At 39.6% G+C, this 15,648-nt stretch overlaps 1 long non-coding RNA gene across 1 annotated transcript; it reads left to right on the plus strand.

Annotated features, from left to right (window-relative positions):
* Nucleotides 1-13,397: 13,397 nt before the first annotated feature.
* LOC106940667 (uncharacterized) lies at nt 13,398-15,093 on the plus strand. Its single transcript, XR_001423162.1, has 3 exons — nt 13,398-13,462; nt 13,712-13,812; nt 14,522-15,093. It is a non-coding gene; the product is annotated as an uncharacterized LOC106940667 (long non-coding RNA).
* Nucleotides 15,094-15,648: the final 555 nt, after the last annotated feature.

Genomic DNA, 15,648 nt, shown 5'->3' on the forward strand with positions numbered 1-15,648 from the left:
AGCTAAATATTTAGCTGACAAACTAATTATTATTATTATTAGTTGTCCTGAATATCCCGTTATATGTAAATCAGTCTTGGTCACGAGTACATTAGAGATGCAGTTTTCAATTTTTTTTTTCTGAGACAATTTGACAAGAGATTTTCTTTTTCTTCCTTCGCTATTGTCTAAAATCCTTTAAAAGCAAGACCAGAGCAACAATTGACTCCTTTGGAACAGTAATGCCACGTTATCACCGGTGCACCAATAGTTTGGGTAAATGAAAATGAAATGCAGTTATTTAAAGAGCCAGATAAAACATGACTTTATCGAAATAGGCTCAGTTATGCTCAGGGCCGACGGTGATTTATCGGCGTGGAAGCGAGGTGAACAGTACAGAGATGCCGACAGTGAAAGATGCACCACTGTGATGAAGAATAGCTGGAATCTGATAAGGAAATAACAGAGGAAACAATTGAAACAAAGGAGCCACGCGGCCAAAGATACAGACGGCAGGAATGAATAGATAAAACAGGCAGCAAGGTGCTGGCAAAGGAAAAGTGAGTCACAAAAACCCAGAATAAATACGGTGTGGTGAGAGGAGACGCTATAATCTCCTAAATCCTCTCAGGTTCAGGTTCACTGCTGTTGCTTTCACATCCATCTCTCTGTCCTGGCGATCATTTTCCTCCACTTCTTCTGATAATGAGTTGCTCTCTGTTTGCGTTTGTTGTGCTATAAGAACCACATGCATGCAGTCTCGGACCGCCTCGACGCGGCGGTGTTATAAATCTGGTGAGCATGATGGAGTATGTGCTCAGACCGGGCGGCCTGTTGTTTGTTATGCTACGTTGAGCCACGCGGCAGAATCATTTCCTCATCGCAGGACGTTTTAAATAGCAGAGATCTGGTTTTATGTTGTGTTCTGCCCAAGGCTAAAAGTTAGAAATAGTTTAGTGATAAAAATGTAAATATTTCTGTAACAATTCATGCTTAAAAAGATGGTCATTTAGTTTAAAAACGTCTATGCAGTTACTATTGGTTCATCTGTATTTCGTTTTGAAGGTGAAGAGAGGTCGCAATGCATTATGGGTAGCAGTTAAGAAGACCTGTTTTACAGAGAAAGCCTGGTTATCTATTTGCAAACTTCACCTCCTGTGCCTCAATCTTTCCTTACACCTTTAAAAGCAATGGCTGTAAATCCAATATATGTTCTGTTTAATAACATCTAAGATGAATTCTAATCTATGGTTTCTGGCACTACAAGTTTTATTCTGTGCATTTATTTCACAAAGATCTGATGCATATTTTATTTTCTGTTTGTTTTATAGTTTCACTCAACTCTTTCATTGAACTTTCTAAACAATTGTACATAATTGTAAGCTGTTGTAAGACCATAACAAAGGAGCAAGACGCTCGGTTTCCTGGCTCATGAAAATTGAGTTTGGCTTGTTGTTGATCTGTGTTAACATATACAGTCTATCCAACATGCAGTAATAACAGAACATAGTGGCTTAAAAAACCTTCCCACCCCTTAGTTTTTTCCCATGTTGTCACATTACAACCTCAGATGTCAAATGTGTTTTTACTGAGATGTTTCTGTGACAGACTGACACAAATGAGTGTTTGATTTTTTTTTTATGTTTTTCTGTTTCGGAAGAAAATCACTTTTTTTCTTAAATCATGCTGTTTGTTGGAACAAATTAAAAAACCACCATGATTTGATTTTTGGTTCAGCTGTCTAAATTCAAACTGAAATAAACAATTGTTTTCGTTTTTCTATTTCATGCATAGCGACACCAGAAATGATGGAAATCGTCAAAAGAATAAGAGTTTACAGAGACTGGAAGACTGCTGGAATAGAGAAACATTCCTAAACATCTTGGCAGTTCGGTTCACGGTTGGATCATCAGCTCTCTCAATGACAAGCATCAACTTCCTCTAATCAAGACACACATATCCACTTTGAGACTTACTGATTCCAGATTGCTAAGTGAAAACGTAATGCGTCTAAAGTTCAGGCCACAGTTTCTGGTTGCGCCAGTGAGGCCCAAATGATGCACCAAGACAGTATAAAGTTCGTCTTTGCTTCAACCATTAAAGTGAGAAATGTAGCCTCTTTTTTTGTAATTATATGTTTTTCAAATTTAGTTGTAAAACAAAGAAACTTAAAAAAAAAAAAGAAACCCACCCAACTAACCCAAAAAACCACAGAACAAACCATACAGACCTAAAACAGTTTAGGTCTTTATTTGGAGTCTCGTCTAGAAGTAGAGGAGACTAGAACTCATCAGAACATTTATTTCTGAATTAGAACTAAACGTGGCGAAGCAGCTTTCAGCTTCTATTCACCTCAAATCTGGAACAAGCTTCCAGAAAAACTGCAACGCTGCCAACACACTGAGTTCCTTTAAATCGAGGCTTAAAATCCACCTGTTTAGAGCTGCCTTTGTTTTATAACTGGAGCTTTGATCAATATATTTGACTTTCAAATCAAGTACTAGTGATAGTACCCATTTAGAGGCATAGGAGTAAACAGACTAAAACGAATGCTTGATGCTTTTAAGACTTTTGTTTTGAAGGTTGCTTATTTTACTACCCAATACTTGAAAGAGCTCATCGTTCCCAGATAGTTGTACATCTCATAGGAAGATTTTCAAAAGCACAGACTGGTTTATTTCTGCAGTCGTGTTTGTCTTACAATCAGATCCGCCCAAAACACATTTTCTACTTTCAAACAGAAAACTGCAACGCCCTTCGTTTACACCGGCGCCCCCTGCGCTTCCCGCTGTGCTGCTCTTCGGCGTTCGTTCTGCTTGCCGTCAGCGCCGTGGAACAGATCAATGGCTGTTCATCAGGTGCCAGGAAAAGGCGCCGCTTGTTCACGGCGCTGCTAGCTGCGTCTCGTTCTCCAGACACGCTGCAGAAGACGGTGAGAAGTTATTTTGGGTGCAGCGGTGAGTGGAAAAGCCTGATGTTCCAGCTGTTACTCTGAAAAATCTGAACTTTTTCCCTCTTCAAGGATTACATGTTAAAGGCAGGAAGGAAGAGCAAGTCTTAGAGAATAATAATAACATCCCGATTTTTCCAAAAACATGGTTTTCATGCCTTGTTATGGCGAACAGCACCAGAGTTTGTTTAGTTGTTTTGGTCCACACTAGAATTTGCTTGAGTTACTCAGTGTCCATCTGGTTCAGGCGTTTGCATCCATTAAGTCATACAAAAATCCTTTAAATAGTTGAATGAAACCAGCCTACACAGTCTGAAAATCATTTAAACCCCTGAAAAGAATTACTTTAAAGAGCATACATTTGCAAATCAAGTCTAGAGTTTTGTCTAAATAATTTAGAGCATAAGTTATTGCCTTGCCGGGATAAAACAGACACTAGGATCTCTTGGTTCTTTAGGAAAATCCTCTGTTAGGAACCTTTAATTCTGGGTTTGTTTCTGTTTTTGTCAGCTGAGAAATATTTTCATGTTGTCTTTTAGACTCAGTGGGTATCAACAAGATTGAATTCAGCACTGTAGCTTCTGCTAAATACCATGCTGGTACAGCACATTAGTTTCCACTAAATATCATGTTGGTAAAGCATTTTAGCGTTAGCAGAACTAATATTAATGATTAGTACTTCAGTTGCTAACTGAATCGCAACTTTTCAGTTAGTGATTCCCACTGTGTTTCAGTTAGAAGCCTAAAGCGCGTCCTGAACACTGACTGTCTCCAGACGTACATCACCACTGAGCCATCAGGAGGGGGTTCAGATTCCTGCCAGTTATATTTTTTTCTTTTGCACCATTTAAACAAGATTTTTGTTGATAGGCGTTGAAGGGAAGCCACTATTTCTCAGACTTCCCGTAGAAAAGGTATTCTACAAAAAAATCCAATCAGTGCCAATCTCTTCAGCTCCTTTGATCTAAAGGTCAAACATGAACTCAAAACAAGCTCTGGAATGCATAATCACGAGGACGGCGGGTAGACTTTACAGCAGATGGAAGCCGAAGAACATCAGTCAAACGAAGCACTTTATTTAAGAGTCGGTGCCTGGTCCATCCGTGTTTCATTGTCTCTGACTGACTGTTGTTTACATCATCCCCATTTTTTTTCTTCTCCATGTTTATGGATCCTTTTCTGTCAATTTCCACCATATGTTTCTGCAGGCTTGTCTGCTGAAATTATGCATTTTTCATCCCTCAGTGATTAATGTCTGCTGCTGCATTTCTGTACATCCCCAGGGGTTTGATTGTTTTCCCTGCAGCTTTAGCTGGGAGTGCACAGCAACACCTAAAAAACAACCATGTGCTTGTTTGAACAGCGTTTTGTTTCATCTCCATGAGTGATCACATCTGAAAAAAACACACACACACACACACACACACACACACACACACACACACACATAGTCTACACCAAAAAGCGCATGTCGTGTTTGCAGTGGTGGGAAGTAACAAAGTACTTTGTTACTGTATGTAAGTACAATTTTCATGTATCTGTATTTTCCTTAAGTAGATTTAATCATGGATACTTTCAGCTTTTACTCTACTACATTTTACAGTAAGTATCTGTACTTTCTACTTCACTACATTTCCATAAAGTGTCATGTAGCGCGGGGCGCTGGTCTTGGTCTTGACTTTGTCTCAGGTTATGTACTAGGTGGCTGTCCTAAGTTTGACTGCTCTTCCTTGGTTGCATGTCCTGTCCCACCTCCTTCTATTCTCCCCCTTTCTGTTGGATTTATTTCACAATAAATGCCACTAGCAGCAAAAAAAAAGTGAAGTTCACACTAAGTTAGGACAGGAAACAAGATGTTTCCAAATCGCTGGGCAACTGTTAGGTCTGTTTAAAGTCCCTTTTCCAGGGAAACAACTTCTCTTGAATATGTTTATTTTATGTTTCATAAAAAATTTCAAAGGTATAACAATTCTTCTCACTTTGCCTAATTACATTTAACCCTTGCAGGTCATCCCCGAAATTTTGATATATAGCATCACAAATCTAAACTGTGTCACAGAGAGTAAACACAATAAAAACATGATTTATCAGCGGCATTGTTCATTAAGTGGCACATTACTGATGAATTAAAATTAAATACAGTGGGTACATTTAATGACATTGTATCAGCGATTAGGTTTGCATTCAGCAAGCACTTTTAATACTTAAGTATTTTTAAAAGCTTTGTTACTTTTACTCAAGTAAAAATGCTAATGTACATTAGAGTACATCTGTTTATTTGTACTTTTACTTGAGTACATTGTTTGAGTACTTTCTCCACCACTACATGTTTGTAAAAGCGTGTGGGATTGGCATTGGAATTAATCAGCTTAATCTGCCTTTCATTTGTAAAATATGGAAAAGTAAATATGAGATTTCAAATGTTTCTGGGGTTTTTCCCCCACAAGGTTATTAAATTTCTGTAAGGATTTGAGTTTTCTGTGTGTTTATTTTGGTTTCTGTGTCAGTTGAGTCTCCATGTTGTCCCAGCTACCCCTTGGTTGATCCCAGCTGTGTCTCGTTCCCTGATTACCCTCTGTGTATTTAATCCCACCTGTGTCTCTGGTTCCTTGTCGGGTCCAGTTGTTTCTTTGTGTCACATCCCTGCATTTGTTCCAGTTGATACCAGTTTCTGAGCTCCTATCCTGCTCATCTGTACTGCCTGGACTTTGTATTTTTGTCATTTCATCATTAAAACCATCATCATTTTCTCTACTGCCTGGATCCACTGGATTTACCTCATGACAATTTATTTGAATCATTATAAGGGAATACATTTTTTTTTCATCAGGCATTAGGTTCAGCCCTAATCTTAGTCTGATATTTTTCCTCCAATAAAAAAAATCTTCTGACCTTTTTCTTAGCTATAAGATAAAAGATGAGTCTGACTGCACAGCAGAGGACCTCCTACCGCTTATCTTGCTGCTTTCACATCTCCAGCTGCAGTTACAGTCTGCAAAGGTTGGGATGAAGTCCTGATTGAGGGACCTCGTTGAAAAGTGGTTGTGTGAAATGACAAATGACCTTCATGGCTTTCCTTCCATGCTGTGTGTATGTGTGTGTGTATGTGTGTGCGCACACACACACACACACACACACACACACAGAATAGGATGCAGTCATTGCTGATAACAGCTCTGAAAAGAAGAATCAAGGAAGGAAAGTTGTTCAGAGTGCCACAGATGACTGGAAACGATCACAAGCTGCCAACCAAAGGTGAGACAGCTGACGCCCCAATCCCAGATGTTGGACCCAATTCCAATCTGAAAAACGGAAAACGCTAAAGTCACAAATTGATGGAAGAAGCAAGGCATAATCTATGCTGCCATAGTTTGCTCAAGTTGTTCTTTTTCATAAAGTTCCATTGACTTGCTGAGATTTTTTTTTTTCGATAGACAAACACAAATTAGCAAATAAATGAGGAGCTAAAGAAAAACTTTATTTTCAGTCGCTGTGAAAATACAAATGTGTGCAAAATTTTGTCAATATTCTGCTAACGCCGGAAAAAGACATTCGCTAGCTCAGCGTTTCCGTCAAGTAAGGAACACAAAGTTGCACATTAATAAGTTTGTTCGAGCCATCATTTTTCTACCACTTCCTGTCGTCCTCTTCGTCTGTTGTCCAAACAGCGAGAGCAGAAAGCAGTTTATTACATTTACAAAACCAAAAAAGGAGTCTGGAATAACGCAAGAAATGGGTCATGGACTGCAGCCCACATACATACATATATACACGTGCGTGTGTGTGTCTGAGTGCACAGTTGCAAAAACATAAAAAAAAACGTCTGACAGCTCCACAGTGCTGTCCGTAGTTCTCTAGATAACCTCGTGTGAATTATCCCACAGGGGCGATGCGGAAAGGAGACGGAGGGGAAACCGCGGATTGACGTAACACTGGGAATCTGCAATATTTTACCCATCTAACCGGTGAACTCACACATTAGCATTCCCCAGCGCCACCCTGCTCTTATATCGATCGTTATCCTCCCTCCAAGCTTACTCTTCTTCACACCACCATGATGTAAAACTTTTTCATATCCCAAAAAATGATTACCCTAATTCGGCCTCTGATTAACATCAAATACACAACCTCACACACAATCTTCTGAACGCAATACTTTTTAAAATTAGCTACTGTCTAATATATTCATACAAGCCACATGAGTCGCCTGTTTGGCAGGATTCATCTCCGGGTCGTTAGAGACAGCAAATTTGGCTGGGGAAAACGCTGCCGTGTTCTAGAAACCACAAAATATAAAAACTATAAAAATTATGAAGACAAAATAATCAGATCTTTGAAATCAAATTAGACATTATTCAACATCAGGCATTAAGATGATCTACCAAAGCATTTGAAACAACATCAACAGCAGCAATAGAAGTAGAAATGGGGAGAAATGCTATTATATTGATGAACAATACTAGAAATAAATTACTGGGTAAATTTACAAGACATTAATTTAAATCTTCCAACCGGAGAAATTTTAAATCCATGTTGGGAGAAAGGAATAAGGAATTTTGGGTGGATTAAAAAAGTTAAATGAATTGTTTAAGAATTACAGAAGAAGGTGATTTGGACAAATGAAGTAAAAATTAGTGTTTCTTTAAGCCTACATGCCTCCTGGGTGGATTTCCAGGCCAGTGACACTTGAAGGAAGCAATATGATCTCGTCTGGCCTGGAAAGAGCTGCAGAGTGTTACTGTAGAGATGGATGCCTGCGTTTCCCTCCTGGAGCCGTTATCTCCACCACCCACCTTTAGATAAGCAGGAGAGAAATGGATGGGGAGCCAAGATTCAAGAATAAAACGGGGAGGTAAATATCCAGGTTTCCTATAAAAGTCGTATCTTGTACGCTATCCGTCTACCTTACCCGGCGCAAGATGTACCTGGAGACTGACCAAAAGATATAAAAGTGGAACACGGGAATGAAGTCTTCCACTGAAATTACCTTATATACAGTTTAAGGTCGGCGACCGACAATCGGGTGAGTTTCTGACAGAGTTTTCGAGATTACAATTCATGTCAGTCACTCCAATAACGAGGTGACCTGTTTTTTTTTTTTTTTTCAATCTCAGTAGCTGAGTTGTGTTTGACTTTCAGAAGCTGCACAAATGTAGTGTTTGCTGACGGCACCCGATACTGCAGCTAAACTGGTGACATACAGAGAAAATAAAAAGTGCTTGGCTAAGTGCTTTTGCAGTCAACACGGAATCTGACTGAAGCATCTTTTCTTTCCCCAGTGGGAAAAAGTTGCAAGTAGCCTGTCCTGTGCCTTACTAGATCCAAGACATCTAAAATGAGATCTTTTCATACTGGAGACACGAGATGAAAGTTTGACGTGGCCCCCTTCTCTCACGAATGTCCTCCTCCATCAGTTTGGAGGAGCTTTTCCAGCCCTGTGGCTTCCTCTATCCACCCTGTAGCAACGGCAGGGGTATCCACGGTAATCCTGTTAAGAGGAAACTCACACGCTGGCTCCAAATACCAGCCGCAGAGAAGAAGATTATTCTTCTTGTTAAAATGGCACGGCGCACCTTAGAAGCATGTGAGTGTTGGGGGGGGGGAGAGTGTGTGCGTGTGTGTGTATGTGGGTCCCAGGGGAAGTCGCCGCGTAATCAAAGAGGGTGATTACTTGGGAGCAGTCAGGTGTGTGTATGCGTGTGTGTGTGTGTGTGTGTACACGTCTGAGGAGAGCAACACACTGTAATCACAGGAGACTGTTACTCGGTTGCAGTCAGGTGTGCACGTTATGTGGTTGTAGCGATAAGAACATATGCAATAAGATAAAGTGACTGCTGTGCTGATAGGTCGGGCAGCGACGGCGCTCCACATAAACACCACCACTATCTGCATCAGCACTTTGTAGTCCGGAGTGTACTTCTGTTTGCAGAAGCAAACTTTTACCGCAACACACACGTCCACGCTCTCGTTTGGATTTGAAGGAAACCGATACCCTCACACTAGACAATAACATGTGGAGTTGGACCTTAAAGGGGTACGTTTATGTGTTTTCCAGGCACATAATGCCATTTTATAGCACAATCAAGTAACTGTTACTTTAAGTTGTTAGAAAATGCTGTACATACCAAATATGACTTGATAATTTAATTCCTTAAAATTGGGCCTCTGTCTCTTTAAGAAGCTCCTGGTCTTTCTGAAACTCCACCTTCAGGAAATCATCACAACATGGCTCCTCTATTAAGACTTTAACAGCATTTTACCTGCTGAGAAGTAGCTCCTATAATGAGCTCAGCAGATGCACAGTTCCACCAGGTGTTTGCTAATTGCTGCTGGCTAGTCTGAAGGAGCTGAGTGGGAGAATTGTGGGGGATTCTCCCACTCAGCTCTGTGAGGCAGAAGCTCGGAAGCTTAGAAAATTTTGAGGTGATCAAACCAACAACGAAGGAGGAATTAGACGGTCTGTGTTTAGATTTTCCAACCAAACTGTCTCAACAAACTATTTCTTTCCAGCTCCAGTTGTTATTCATACTCTTTTACAGATTGGTATTTGGGGGAAAAGAAAAGTTCTTCTATTCCATCATTCAAACTTTTGTGGTTTTCACTTGATTTAAGACTTGTTTGCCTCATTCTAACAGGTTTTAACATTTAAGTAAAGGTTTCTGTTCAGACACCCACTACAGCCGGAGTAGTTCACTTTTCTGGAAATTGATTCGTTTGCTTTTTAAGTGCCAGACGGCACTGTCAATTCTTCTTCAGATTTCATCAAATCCCATAGTGACTTAGCTTTTAGCAGCGACTAATGGAATCAATAGCCCAAAGTTCAAGATGTGAAACTGCAAAGATGATAAACAGTCGTTTTTCTCCTCAGAGTGAGGCACATATTTCCATCATGTTGTCCATCACAGAATGTCGCTCTCTTTTAATTCGTGTTCAGCTGACTGAAATAATTGGAGAATTGGCTGGAAAATTGGCGCTGTCAACTGAAATAGTCCGCTGTTAAATATTCAGAAATAAAGAAGAATAAAAAAGGAACCCTGACAAGTTGCTGTTATTCCAGTTTTTCTATTTCTGTTGTAGTCAGAAAAGTGCCGTGCCAGCATGCTTCCCATTTATTAATGTGACAACCTTGTACTGTGTGCTTCACTCCACAAAATGAAACATTTATTGGCACCCCTGGTAAAAGGTGTAAGAAGCCTGGAAATGAGTTCAGCTTTCATTGCAACAGTATAAGCTCAGACTGAAAAATGTTGAAAAATCCAAACTTTAAACTTTTTTTTCCCAGTGGTGATAAAGCACTCATTTAAAAAAATGTTTCTAACATTACAGGCGCCAGCTAATTTTCTTTAAAAGAATTTTTTTGAAACTTTTTTTTACTAATTGATTAATTTCTGGTAAGTTTTAATTATGGACTTGGGGGCAATTTTCTGCACCTGAGTGAAGTACCACCTCCATCCCCCACCTTTTTCAAACCAGACAAAATTGGTGTCAAACATTTGTGTTGGTTTGTGCAACAATTTTTTTTTGTTTGTGCTGCTTTGGCTTTGAAGATATTAATGAAAGTTTAAAGGTAATTTTGGTTTAGCAAAAGTGGGGGTGCTGGTTGACCTTTCATGACCTCTGGAAACATTTCTTAATATCTTTAAAATGATAGCAGGACAGACAAATAATTTTGCTACACAAATGTTTAACACCAATTTTGTCTGATTTGGGGAGGGAGGGAGGGCTTCACTCAGATATTTCTTGCTGGTTTTATGTTCTGCCTCTTGTGACTCAGTCCACAGGAAGGTGTGGGGTTTGAACTGGGAACCTTGGGGTCTCTGGCTCTCCTCCTTCACCACTGAAGCAGCTGCTGCTCAGCTGCAACTGCTGTCATGCTGATTAAATATTTTATATTGCTTATTGAGAAAACGTTTCAGTGCCATTTTTAATTCATAAAGTACTTTTTTTCCATAAGATAATATACTCATTTTCAATTTTGTGATTTCTGTCTCATTTAATTTTTAAACCAAGCCTCATGATAAACATATTTAGAATAATTTTAATCTGTATTACACCAAAAGGGTGTTAATACAGATCGCTACAGGAGATCCTGCCCACCCACAGCTAGAACCTTGTAGGATTTAGGGAGGCCAATTAACCTGACAGTCATGTTTTTGGACTGTGGGAGGAAGCTGGAGTACCCAGAGAGAACCCACCACCCACAGGGAGAACATGCTAACTGGGAATGAACAGAGACTTTGCACATTTATTGTACTGGTAAGAAACTGGGAGACAAAAAAAAAAAAAAAAAAATAAAATGTCATCCACTTTTAAAACCCAGCTGCTCTGCTTTTATGTTTCATGCCTTAGTTCATGAACATTATTTAAAATCTGATCATCTTGTTCTGGCATTTATTCACATCAAGCAGACAGAAAACGGGGAGCAAGAGAAGAGAGCGACATTGAACAAACATCCCTCGTTAGGAAATCAAACCCTAAGCTCTATAAATGGGGGAACCATTTTTACACGTCACACCCCGACTTCCTAACCCAGTGGTGTCCAGAGTCGGTCCTCGAGTGCCGGCATCCTGGTTTAACACACCTGGATCAAATGATGTCTCGTTAGAAGGCATTAGGAGAACATTGACATGCTGAGGAGGTTGTTTCCACCACCAGGGAGAACATGCAGGACGCCAGAGGACCGACTTTGGACACTGTCCTAACCATTGCTGACTTGTGATAACAATATATTAATTCATACTCCCAAAATTGTCACTGCCATGTGATGGACTTCTGATCAGTCCAGTGTGTGCGACCCGGACAAAAAAATGAGGAGGTACAGACATTCGGAGGACGATGGGAAATTGTCCCTGTCACACACTCAAACGTTTAGTTACTTGTCAAAGAAAATTACAGAACTGTCACAAGTAAAAGATTTCACTTGACCTGTGTCTCCTGGCCCGTACAACAATAAATCCTTCAGGCTCCAACAAATCCAGAGCCGCACTCATGTTGGGGCTGCCGTGGAAACGTGTTTGGCTCATTTCAAAGCAATTCTGGGGCGGGTTCACAGTTACCCAGAGATGGAGTCATGCTAACCTTACAGCCGAGGAATTCCCAGTGGAGCAAGAAAATCTAAGTTGCACGTTTATTCTTGATTGCCTTCAGTCATCCATGTGAGAGCAAACCTACAGGGGATTTTTTGTTCATTTTGTACAGGATGACCCCTGACGGAATCTCCAGAGAACACCTGACAGGACCCCATGCCGAGCTGTCTGGTGTACTGCATGATTTGGTGTTAGGGGGAGAAAATAAGGTAATATTTATTTCTGCACAAGTTTCTGGGAAACTTGATGGTCCTAGTTGGACCTGAACAGGGCAGGAACGGTCAATTATCAAAAAAGATATTGAGCATTAACAAGATAACGAATGGCAGTAATTAATATGAGGTAAAGATGGTTTGATGGATTTTGCCTAGAAACCTACAACACTGACCTATCAGTATTGCCAGACTGCTGATGATCTGCAGCAAAGACTTTTTTTTTTGTTTGCTTGTTGTTGGTGGGTTTTTTACTAAAGGGTCATTTTGGCTCCTAATTAAAGAATTAGTGTGATTTAAATCAACTTCACTGAGTAAACTGCCTCATTAGGAAACTTGATGGAAGTCAGATACTGCTTTTAAAGGAGGCTTCATTTGTGCTCTTGTTGCTATTGCAAACAAGAGTCTGATAAAGGTTTTTCAAACTACCCTCCATTAAGAAATTGACATCAATGAAACGACTGAGGCAATAATCATGCAGTGTTTACATCTGGAACTGGTGGCTTACTGTGGAAACACATTTGCCACCTAAGTTTGGATGTAGTGAACTTTCCCATTCACTGCTGGATATGTGCCTTATCAGAGGCATGAAACTAAAAAAAAAGAAGAAAAATTTAAATTCTGAAAAAACATAAGGACATTTTTTAAAATATAATTTTATGATGATATTCTTAATTAAACAAAAATTATTGTAGCCTATCCCTGATATTCCATCGTACAACTCACAGAGGCCATGATTGAAATAAAAGCCAATTTTGGAAATATTTTCTGTCATTTATAATTTCTTTTTTATAAAAGAAAGCAAAAAAAAAAAAAAGACTAAAATCTGGCATGAAAAAAACATCTGAACTTCTCAAGCCATTTTGTCCAGTCCTAAGGTGAACATTTTTTCCGATGAGCTCAGGAAATCCTGGTAAGAGAGAGGAGGGATGTAGGAGGGGGGGGTCCGGATAACCACAATCTTGGAAAAGTGTATGTTGGTCCTCCCCCAAATAAATCATAAAAGCAACCTTTTTATTTAAACTATATAAATAAGAAAAGGCAAAACAAAGAACAAAATAAACCCGCCTTTCATCTCAGAAAAAAAAAGAATGAATTTTTAGGTTCCCCCCACCACTGTTAGAACAATGGTTCAGTCCAATGTGTAGGAGCAGCAGCAGCAAATGACTCGAGCTCAGCTATTCTGAAAACATTAGCTAGTTGTAGCTCTACAGCACAAGAAACAAAACCTTCCAGTAAGTAAATACTTCAACCAAAAGACATGTTACACCTTTTATTTACTTTCACAGAAACACATTAACAATAAAAGTCAGACTGCAGTTCCTTCATTTCTTTACTTCAACTGAATCGTGACAAACTGCCTTGATATGCCTTGGAAATCAAAACTAGCTACATTGCTTTGATTGTCTTTAGCCTTTTTTAGTCAAAGGTAACAAATATCTCAATCATATTTAGTTTTCTAACTCCAATGTTAATTGGAATAGTTTGAAACAGGATGGGGTGGATGAATGGTGTGAGGTGAGCGGCCGACATCTCTGTGTGTGGGAGCCGGGAGCAGAAGAGAAATGGAGCAGAGCGGCTAATGGTAGGTAGAAAAAAGAAAAGTGCCTTTATTTCTTACCATCTTCAATGTCGAGCCTTTAAAATCTGAGTAATTTTATTAGGAAGAGTTGCTCATTAAAACTTGTTTTTATTCAGAGCCTTACATTTTTGAAACTTGTAGCAGAGATTAGATCGGTGACACTAAAACAAATTAGTATCTAAAGAACATAAAAATTTTAGTTTGACTTTTATGGGTCTCAACAGTTTGTTTACATTTTTAGTGCGATCCCAAGTAAAGTGTACACGACCATGAAAATGTACACATGGACCTCGGTATAGCTTAGTACGCCGAACATGTGACATTATGGAAGTTACAAAACAGGAAGACGCATCCATCTTAAAAATGAAGGTCGTAGTTAATATTACATCATGCCCTGTCTGAGGAGTTTTCTTCACCTGTGTAATAAAACACATTAAGCCGGAGAACACAGTGTTCATGGCTCATTATCTGTTATAAGGTTGTTTTTTTCATGCCTGCCATTATTTCCAATTGCCGTTATTCTGGTACGGCTGCACCTTCCAGGTCACCGAAGAAGAAAATCTGAAAACCAACTAATTAATTTAGTCAGAGAAGTTAAATTCAAAATGTAATCAGATTACAGCACATGTTTAGGAAATAACTCAACTCATTGGTAAGCCCACGTCTGACATGTTTATGTATTTCACCCTTTGTCCTGTCCGTTTGATCGCAGGTTTTCTTTTTTATCCGCTCGCCGTCGGCAGCTGTTGCTAGGACACAGCCGTGCTGCCGCAGAGCCTGCGAGTCTCGGTAAATAACACGGTGCGGTCGGCGTCCACAGCCGGCCGCGCGCTGTGCTGTGTCATGTCTCTCTGTCGGCGCTGGTGTGGAGGGTACGGAGAGGAGGGGGGTGTGAACTGTCACATTCACACTCTGCCCACTCAACCAGAGAACACCACCGTCATGGAGACGGAGGGAGGGGTGCGGACCCTCTGCGGGCGCTGGGTGTTGGGATTCAGAGCCACTGGTGTCAGAGCTGCTGGCTTGGATTATTGGACCTTCAGTTTGCTGATGACAGAAACCATGCTGAGATTTTCTCTGTCTGTTCGGCTTTGTTTTTTTTGTTGTTGTTGTTTTTTTAGCAGACTGAAGCTCCACAGGCTCCAGTCGCTCATTTTCTTATTCATGTATCAACACAGAAGAAGAGAGGTTACAACTGTTCATAAAACAAAGCCTTCCTAATCGGTTTAGAGACCCTTAATTTGCTCTAATTAACTTCTCCTAATAAACATTAAAGAAGCCCAATTTTCTTTATTTAATAAAGGTCACAGATTTTTCACACATATTAACCTACAGAGGAACCCGATTACATTAAATCACAAACACAATTCTGTCCAGTCTGTAGTAAAGCAGTACTAAGTGCAGTGTAATATGGCAGTGGCTTTGGTGTTACTAAGCCTGGCGCTTTTTTTGTTGTTGTCTCAATTTGGTAGACAAAGTGTATGATTGCACCTAATCTATTCAACCACTGTAAAAAAAGTGATTTATTGGCAAATTTCAACATTTTTCATGTGTTTGCAAAAACCAACTACATAATAAAATGATGAACAAAAATTTCAAGAAGCTACACTAAACCTCTTGCTATTGTGGCCATCACACACTATTTTCATTGACCATATAAATTACATATCAAAATTAAATTTGCTTAATGGAACTACAGCAATTTCAAAAAATCTCATTTTTTGCTAAACTTTTTTGTGCTAGAACAAGGTGGGTTTTTTTTTTTTTGTCAAAATTGGTTTATTTTCACAAAACTACAGTCAAAACCCTGTTTTCACATCACACAAATTACATCATCAA

The sequence above is a fragment of the Poecilia latipinna genome, unplaced genomic scaffold, assembly GCF_001443285.1.
Source record: "Poecilia latipinna isolate Pla-1442-1.1 unplaced genomic scaffold, P_latipinna-1.0 Scaffold3312, whole genome shotgun sequence".
In the NCBI taxonomy this organism is placed as follows: domain Eukaryota; kingdom Metazoa; phylum Chordata; class Actinopteri; order Cyprinodontiformes; family Poeciliidae; genus Poecilia; species Poecilia latipinna.